The sequence below is a fragment of the Tenrec ecaudatus genome, chromosome 6 (assembly GCF_050624435.1).
Source record: "Tenrec ecaudatus isolate mTenEca1 chromosome 6, mTenEca1.hap1, whole genome shotgun sequence".
Classification (NCBI taxonomy): Eukaryota; Metazoa; Chordata; class Mammalia; order Afrosoricida; family Tenrecidae; genus Tenrec; species Tenrec ecaudatus.
The window spans coordinates 105,361,412-105,370,624 of NC_134535.1; the positions used below are offsets into that span (position 1 = coordinate 105,361,412).

At 48.6% G+C, this 9,213-nt stretch overlaps 1 protein-coding gene across 2 annotated transcripts in view; it reads right to left on the reverse strand.

Annotated features, from left to right (window-relative positions):
• RASSF8 (Ras association domain family member 8) overlaps positions 1-8,936 on the reverse strand; it is a 130,730-nt gene extending 121,794 nt beyond the window's left edge. For both annotated transcript variants that reach the window (XM_075551974.1, XM_075551973.1), the window contains exon 1: positions 8,559-8,936. The gene's annotated coding sequence lies outside the window, so the exon portion shown is untranslated. The remainder of the gene's footprint in view (positions 1-8,558) is intronic.
• Between the last annotated feature and the right edge of the window lie 277 nt (positions 8,937-9,213).

Consider the following 9,213-nt stretch of genomic DNA (forward strand, 5'->3'; position numbering starts at 1 on the left):
AGGATGCTATCCCCCTCCTATCTCCACCACTAGCACCTTGCCCGTGCCACAAGCAACTCTTCTGTGGAGCCAACTCCGACTTACTCCCTAAATACTATTTTCCGCATGGCAGCAAGTTTCAAGCCTTTTCAATTTCACTGACATTAAAAATACCTTGATAAGGCTTCCAGTCACGTTCTGCTCTCAGTATTTTTCAAATACTCATACTCATCTAATTCTTGACCATCCCTATAGGAGAGAAACCATTCCAATCCCAATTTGCCAGTGAGAGCCAGAGATTGCAGGACCAGTCCATGGCCACACAGCTGGTAAGTACAAGCCTAGGATTTTAACCTGGGCAGCCGGCTCCAGGGAAGGTCTGTATCAGTGTAACATCCTCTCACCATACCTATTCAATCTGCATGTTGAACAAATAATGCAAGAGGCTGTACTACATGTGTGATAGCACATAATCTGGTGTCAGTGTGAGGATTCAGCATGAAGGGGTAGTCTGTCAATCAGGTAGTAGCTTGATGACCTCATCTGGAGGTCCTAAGAAGATAAATAGCTTGCTGGAGTGGGGGGACACATGCTGACTGCCTGTGAGATATCCCTGTGGAGAAGACACGTGGAAAGAGGCTGATGGAGCCAGACCTCTGGAGCTGGAGAAGCCATGTAGAGACCCCTGCCAGTGCTGAGATCTTTACACTGCCACTGGATCCACAAGACTTTGCACCCACTGGCCTGGGATAATCCTGCACTCAGCGCCATTGCATGTGTTTCGTGATAAAGAGGAATTTATAGATTGGTATTGGGCATGTGGATGAGTAATAGACCTATGGACTTGATCTGGACTGGGCTGAGATATTTTCTTAATATACAATTACTGTCTCATATGAAACTTTCTCACACCCATGAGTATCCCTGGATTTGTTTCTCTAGTCTACCTGGACTAACACAATATAAAACCAAATAAGGGCCAGGCTTGTAGACAACCTGAGATATGCAGATGACACAGCCTCGCTTGCTGAAAGTGAGGTGAAAAGGAATTGAAGCGTTTGTTGATGCAGAGCACAGAGCACAGCCTTCTGGACTAACAGGACCAGTGAGGAACTCCATAATAAATGGAGAAAGGGCTGAAGGTGAAGTCACAATGAATGCCTATGAATGTAGCAGTCAAGAAATCACGTGAAATATTGCCCTGGGAAAAATTGGTGCACCAGCCCTTTTTAACATGTTAGAAAGCAAAGATGTCACTATGAGGTCTAAGGTGTCGCTGACCCTTGCCCAACCCCTCAAAAATCCTGCTGCTGTCAAGTAGATCCTGTCTCATTGGGATCCTACAAGACAGAGTAGAAATGCCCCATGGGTTTCCAAGGCTGTCGATACTTATGGGAGCAGACTGCAGCCTCTTTCTCCTGTGATGTGACTGGCAGGTTCAAGCCTCTGAACCAGTAGCAGTTAGCGGCTGAGTGTTTTAACCAAGGCATTGACAACTGCCTCACATATATGCGAAGGCTAGATCATGAATAAGGAAGACCCAAGAAGAACTGGTGTATGGGAATTATGGTTTAGGCACAGAAGATTTACTATATCACAGGCTGCCAGAAGAATGAGCAAATGTGTCTTGCTAGAAGTACACCAAGAAGTGCCAGGAGAACAGTGAGGTTTCAACTCATGTGCTTTGAACATGTCATCATGGACACAGATTCCTGGAGAATGACATCATGCGTGGTAGAGCAGAGGGTTCGTCCAAGCCAGGAGGACCTTCAATGAGAAGGATTGGCACAGTAGCTGCGGCACTGACCTCAAGCATAGCCAAGTATTGTGAGGCTGGTACCAGACAGTTGTACACAGGGGGCTCTCAGTCAAAGCCAACCTAACTCCCCACAGACGAACTGAGATATGGAGCCTGTGGCCATTTTATGTAATCTCCTGTCAACTTGTGAAGGGGTGGGCTCTAGCCTGTCAATCAGGTCACAGCTGGATGACCTCATTTGGACGCACGAAGGAGTTAAGTAGCTCACTGGAGGCCAGACCAAAACTCTGTTTCATCTTCCTGCTAACAAACCAGATGTGCCACGCATGCCAGCACTAAGATGTATATGTGTACACCGCCACTGGATCCACAAGACTTTCCACCCACTGGCCTGTCATCATCCTGCACTCAGCATCCTTGCATGGATTACGTGAGTCTGAAGAAGAATTTACACACTGGTATCAGACGTATGGAATAACATTGGACTTATGAACTTGATCTGGACTGAGCTGTAATGTTTTCTTAATATACAATTACTCTTTGATATAAAGCTCTCTATTATGAATTTGTTTCTCTAGTCAAACCCGGACTTAATACAGTGCCTTAGTGGTGCAATGGGTGCTCATCTGCTAACCAAAACGTTGGTGTTTGAACACATCCAGAAGCTCCCAGGGAAAAAGACCTGAGGGTCTATCTACTCCCATGAAGATTATTGTGCAGAAAGTCCTCTGGGGCACTTCGGCTGTCCCAGGGTGTCCCTATGAGTCAGAAATGGACTCAGGAGCACCTAACAACATGCACTTACACATGAAAGAATAATTTAATTTTAAGTGATTATGATTTTCCAATAATAAAATTACTATAATTAAAGATCAACTTGATTTAGCACTCTGAAGCCAATGACAGTTAACAAGAGTGACAAAATGTATCACTCGTGTGAATAAATCCTGGTAGGAAAATCACCGCAGATAAAGCGTGTGTTTATATCGGGTTTCTTTTTTAAATAAAGAGTAATGCAGATGCTGTTGAATAAGATAATATTTTCTTAAATGCATAAAACTTGCGGGGTTTACTGTAATGAGCTTTGCGATACATCTGAATGTGACAAAAAAACACTGCCAAAAATAAAGTCTTCTAAACCCTTATAAGCAAGGCTGTGAAATAAATAGGTAATAAATATTGGTGCTAAAAGCCCCAGGCAAATTGTTCAAGGTCACTCTAGTAACCAATAGGCATATATAAGTGAAGGGAAAACAAGTGCTCCCAACCAGAACTTCCTCTTCTCCACTGGGTAAGCCCCTCCTGAGGCAAACGTCCCGAAGGCCCAGCCCCTCTCCCACCAGACTCCTAGCCATGTAAGGCAGGTAAAGTTGGAACATAAAAATAAGGAAAAGGGTCTGGTGAAAGGGTATGTCTTTATGGTGTCAGGCCTTCCAGACTGCAACGGGGTGGGGCAAGCAGCAAGAAGGGAAATGCTCAGAGAGGTGAAGGCTCTCTGTCATCCCTAAGACAAGTGAACTGCCCACGCCTCCTTTGTGAGAGCCTAGCTCGGGGGCCAGCCACCCAGGAGATGCTCAGACATGCTGCTTTACATCTCCCCGCTCTCCCAAACCAAGGGCACTGGCTTCTGGTTGGCAACAGCCTGGGGTCCAGCATGACAATGTAATGGTGAAGAAGAAAAAGGCCACCAAACAGACCAACATCACCTCCAGCCTTCTGTGTGTGCCCTGTGCGCTACAGGACAGACCAGAAGAGGAAGCCCGCACACACTTGAGGGAAGCACCATTAAAGTCCTCTTTGAAAAGAACCAGAAGCTAGTGGGAAAATGCAGATGTCTGTAAGCAGCGGAGTGCAACAGGGCTAATAAACACACAGCTACTTCTGAGCTACAGTGTGCAGAGCTGTTATTTTGTAACGAGGGGCCATGTGACAAAAGTACTCAAAGCTTTGAGCCTTCCCTGGCCTTGGAAGGTCATGAGATATCATGGCTAAAGCAAGACATGGGTTACTATGAGGGAAATAGAGGGGGGAGGGGGGGAACGTTCAAATCTCTAAATGGCTCTCATGTCAAACAAATACTCCGGCCTTAATTTTATGCTCAAGTGGAGTCCAGCTATGCTAGTCGCATCAACAGCTGTAAAGTAGTACACAGCCTTACAACTAGACGTCATTTTCTACCAGTTTCCGCTATCTACCTTCCTTTGAAGGCTGGCACTGAGCAACGAGTGCGCTCGGAGGCACCTGCTATTGTACGACCCTGGGTACAACAGGGCATAATACGGATTTTTTTCCCTTCCGCAATTCTGTGCTAATGAAAAAAATAACATAATTGCTTTAATGATGTACTTAGGAAAAGGCTTATCTATAAGAAAAAAAATCACAAGAGTAACACTAATTAAAAGATATCTCCATTTAGTACTAACAATGAATTTCCCACAGAGCCCAAATGCATACATTTTACCTAACATCTGCAAAGGTTGTTCCACATTACACGTATTACCCACAAGTAAGTTACGTAGGTCATGTCGGTCTGGCTTTCTTATAAAGAAAAGCAGATTTGACAGTGAAAAGGAAGGCCCTTGAGATTAAATAAAAAGGGATTACTATCTTACTCACTATATAAAACAGGTATTTATTAAAGCCAAACATCTACTGCCATGGAGTCACTACAGACTCTGTGACTATAGGACAGAGCAGAATTGCCCCTGAGGGTTTCTAAGACCATCAATCCGTATGCAAGCAGATTGCCCCATCTTTCTGCCTGGGAGGCACCACTGGCAGGCTCAAAATGCTGACTTTTCAGTTAACAGCCCAACTCATACCTATTATGCCACCAAACCCAGAAAAACAAATTCATTGCCATCGAACTGATTCCAACTGATATCTTTATAGCCGGCAGCCTCATCTTTCTTCCGTACAACAGCTGGTGGTTTTGAACTGCTGACCTTGTGGTCTGTAGCTCAATACATATCCCACCATGCTAGAGCTCCGTAAATATTTATGAAGCCCCAACGTCATACTAAATAAACCAGATATTCTCCCTGCTCTCAGGGCAGGTGACAAGCATTAAACAACTGAATAGTACAAACTGTGGTAAATATGATTATGCTAGAAGGGAGATAATAGTTATCTCCCTAGCTAGATGATGATATGGACAGCCTTCTCAGAGAGAACTGTGCCGCCAAGAAAGAAGACTTGAGCTTGCACACGAGGATGAGAAATGACTCAAAGAGATGGTTGGTTTTATAACGCAGGGACCAACAGCAAATGCTGCAGCTCTGAGGCAATGCTGCTGGAGAGATAGATGGCCAGTGAGAAACAGGATGTCCGTAAGGGGTAACAAGAGGCTACGTTACAGAGGGTCCCCCAGCCATGCTGAGGACTGCATTCCTTATTCCAAGAATAAAAGTGGTTTCTGTGAGATCTGAAAACTCTCAACAGAAAGAGTGTCTTTCTCTTTTTTCAGGCTAGTAGTGAGAACACAGAATGGACGGGGAGAGCACACTCTGGGAGCCAACGAGGATGCCAATATAATGGGAAAAGACACTAGGATGATAACAAAGCAGGGACTGAAAATCAGGCAGGTCTGAAAAAGATTTCTCTAAGGCAATGGGCAGGACTCTGGGTGGGAGGCGGTGGGTGTGAGGGCAGAGGTGAGGTACCTACTGGAAGGATGAGATATAGAGGGGAAAGTTCGAAAGGGTGGCTAATCAACAGCTCAGCTCTGGAGAAGTTTTAAGAGGATGCCCTTGGCTGTGTACTTGAACTGTGGTGTTGGTGATGGGCATTACATATATCATGGTCTACCAACAGATGGAACAGATCAAGTCTTAAATACAACCAGATGTTCTTTAGAAACAAGGCTGGCGAGACTTTGACTCATTTACTTTGAGCACGTCATCAGAAAAGACCAGGGTGTCATGTTTGGTAAAGTATGATGGGTTGACACAATAACCAGTGCTCAAGCACCTCGATGATCCAATCATAAAGATGGTGCTGGCCAGGAATGTTTCCCTCTGATATATACACAGTGGCCGTGAGTCCGAAGCCGAGTGGAGAGCAACGAACAAGAGGTACCAAGCACAGTAGGCCTTTCATGGGTCACAGAAATTCCTGCAGTAGGGAGCATTCCCATTTTACAACAACAGAACAAACCAGCATGAGCTCAGCATTGTTGAGGGTGCTCATCAGACACAGCCTCGTCTCTCTTCCCTGGAGCTGCTGGCTTCAAACTGCCAACCTTGTGGATTCTAGTAGCCACTATGCTGCCTTCGAGTCAAGGCGGGCTCATAGCGATCCCCTGTGGGTTCCGGGAGTAGAAAGCCCAGTCTTTCTCCAGGTGGTTGCCAATTGCTGACTGACCTGGTGGGTCACAGCCCAATTTGGTAAGCACTACACCAGCTGGGCTCCTCAAAGTAGCATGGCCGTGCTCACTCAGTCAGGAAGTGATGGAGTGACACTTGCCACCTAAGCTTAATTGGCCGTCTGTGGGGTAAACAGCTTTTCCATGATCAAGATTATTTGGAGCCTGTTTTAATATCTGAGTTTTGAAATAAATCTAAGGTTGAAGCAAGCTAACCTCCAAAGAAAGAGAGGTGATAACAGGACCCCTACCCCCCCCACCCCCCACCATACCACCTTAATCCTTGATGTTTTACTGCTTCACTTCCATGCCCAGTCTATTCCTACCTGGCAAATTGTGCAATATTCTGAACACTAGCAAGGCCATAATCTAGGGCCTTAATGTGTTACAGTAAATGAGCAAAGTTATTAAGCCAGGAATTAAAACATAATGAAATGAGCGATAAGATACAGCAGCCAATAATATTTTCACTCCCAAATCACTATAAACATCAATATAAGACAGATCAATTAAGGTAGTAGGAAACCCTGAAGAACTAATCATTTCCCCCAAATTAATGCGAGCCACCCAGGACTGAAGACTGCAAACGTTAAAACAAAATCAAAAACCCCAGGTTAAAAAGTCCAAACCTTAACATTACATAAAAAGGCCCCCAAAAGAAATTATACCAAAACTGGAATTTAAAATCTGTGCTTCTCAAATATCTCAACGCAAAGCCAAAGTTCAGTTAGTAAACATACACCCTGAAGACAATGCAAACATTATCATGTAACTGAGCACTGACATTTCAGCAGTCAAACGCCTTTGCTCTCTGCTCCTCCCCATGAGGTGCACCCTCTGTGTCTTTGCCTAACTAGCGGAGCCCAAACAGAAGGCCTGATCCATCCATGAACCTAGATGAAACCAATGCATCACTGCCAATTGTATCTATGATTGGAAGTACCATCTTGAGACTCTTAAAAAGGAGAGAAAATGGGAGATTTTTTGAAAGGTCAAATAATCCTTTCTACAAGCTACATTTTGTTACATCTGACTTTTCGTAATTATTAAATTCCATCTAGTTTCTTTAAAGCGGGTAAGGAGGGCCACATGTAATTGTTCTGATTTTGGAAGAGCACCCCAGGGAGACAAAATTTAAAGTATCACTAATTTACCCAACATCTCCCAGTCCACCATCCCGCCCCCCAGGACAAAACTCACACAAACCACTCCCTAAACGGACAGAACAGCACTTAGTTCTGATTCTTGTGTCCCTCAGCACCTCTCCTTGAAGACAGCTATCTGGCACTCACTACTGCCTCACCCAGGCAAAAGGTAGGCTGCTGAAAGTCCATTTTCTGTTCTTTGATAATGTGATGGCAACTCCTGGCAACCCAAAGAAGAGGTCAAAGAGAACTACCTGAGGCCTCCTACCAGAGCGAATGGTCAATCCAACAGATAGAAATGCAGAAATCTGTAAATATTAAAGATGCTCACTGGGGACCAAACCCACCTAATGGGGAACTGCTGAGCCACATTCTACCAAAAAAAAAAATCCATAGACGTTCGTCCTCACTGAAATTTAGCTCCAGGATATATTTTTTTTCCCAAAGCGAGGCTTTGATGTATTGACAGGGATAGATTGAGAGTTTTTAGTCAGCTGCGAAAACGAGCCTTACAAGTACTTCCTTTCTGAATCCCTAAAGATAAGGAGCAGCGGGGACCGGCGAGGAAGCCTGTAAATACCGGGAGAGTAGTGGATTAACAACCCCAGGAGCTACAACAGCAACAACGCAACGTCTGATGGCGAACCAGGTGCTCTGCCTGGAAGATCCAGCGCCACACAGGGACTCAACAGTCAACGCTCGCGTCCCTTACAGTGCAACCGTGACACCCCTCTCTGCGATTTCACCCCCAAAGTTACTAGTCTGCAAGCAGTCCCTCCTGAAGGTCCCCCTCTTCTGGACCAGAGGGGTTGGCTGCGAGGTGGAAGAGGGACGGAGGATGGCTACTCGTTGGAATAAAATGCTACATCCTATAAACCAATCTCCTTTTTTAAGGAGAAACTGTTCACTAAACCGCCCGCCCCCCCCCCCCCGACAAGCGAATGTCCGATTTCCGTTAGGAGAAAAAAAAAAAGCCATATTCAAGCAGCCTTTTCTCTCCCAACAAAAGTGGCCTCTAAACTCTCTTGCCAAGGACACTGGGAGCAAAGCGATGCAAACGAAAAGCAAGGCACATGCCCGCACTTTTGAGTGGAACGCGAGTGCGGGGCGGAGCGCGCGCAGAGCAGCGAACAGGGGAAGGTGCCCGGGGAGGAAGCCGGTGCCCGCGGGCGAGTGGAGGGCCTGGGGGCCGGGCGTTCGCAGAAACCGGAGGACCGGAGCGGGGCTGGGGGGGGGGGGGGAGAGTCCCGAGGGCCGCTGGAGGGGGAGACAGGGATCCCCGACGCGGCCGCCCCGTAAAGTTAATACTCACTCAGTTTCGCAACGGCGCCGCCCCCGCAGGCCGCCCTGAGGGGCCGGCAGGGGCGCTGAGGACGCGGCGGCGCCCGGAGCCCGGCGGCCGCCCCGCGCGTCTCCGGCTCGGCTCGGCTTGGCGCTGCCCGGCCGCGCGCCCCGCTCCGGCCGGAGGCCCCGCTGCCTCTCCGCGCACCTCCCCGGCCCGCGCTAGGTGAGTGTGGGGCCGCCCCCGGCGGGGTGCTGCGGGGCGCGAGCGCGGCCGGGGGCCGAGCCGCGGGCCCGTCGGAGCCGCCCCCAACGGCCCCTCGGCGGGCCGGCGAGGCTGGAGCGCAGCGGAGCGGCGGACGCGCGGGGCGCTGTGCGGAGAGCTGGCCCGGGTGCCAGCCGAGTGGAAGCCGCGGAGTTGGCGGCCGGCTCGCTCCCGCGGCCGCTGCCTCTGGGGCGGGGGGCGGGGGGACCGGACGGGGGGCGGGGCCGGGGCGGGAGGCCACGCCCCCTCGCCGGCCGGCGGGCCCCGAGCGCGAGAGGAGCCGCGCCGGCGCGCCCCCGCTTGGCCGAGCGCTCGGGTTGCAGCCCCCGCTCCGCGGCTCCCCCGCCCTCTCGCTGCGCCCGGAGACGGGGTAACGGAACTGGGACGCCAGCGCTGCATTGTGGGAGCTCCGCAGGCTGCG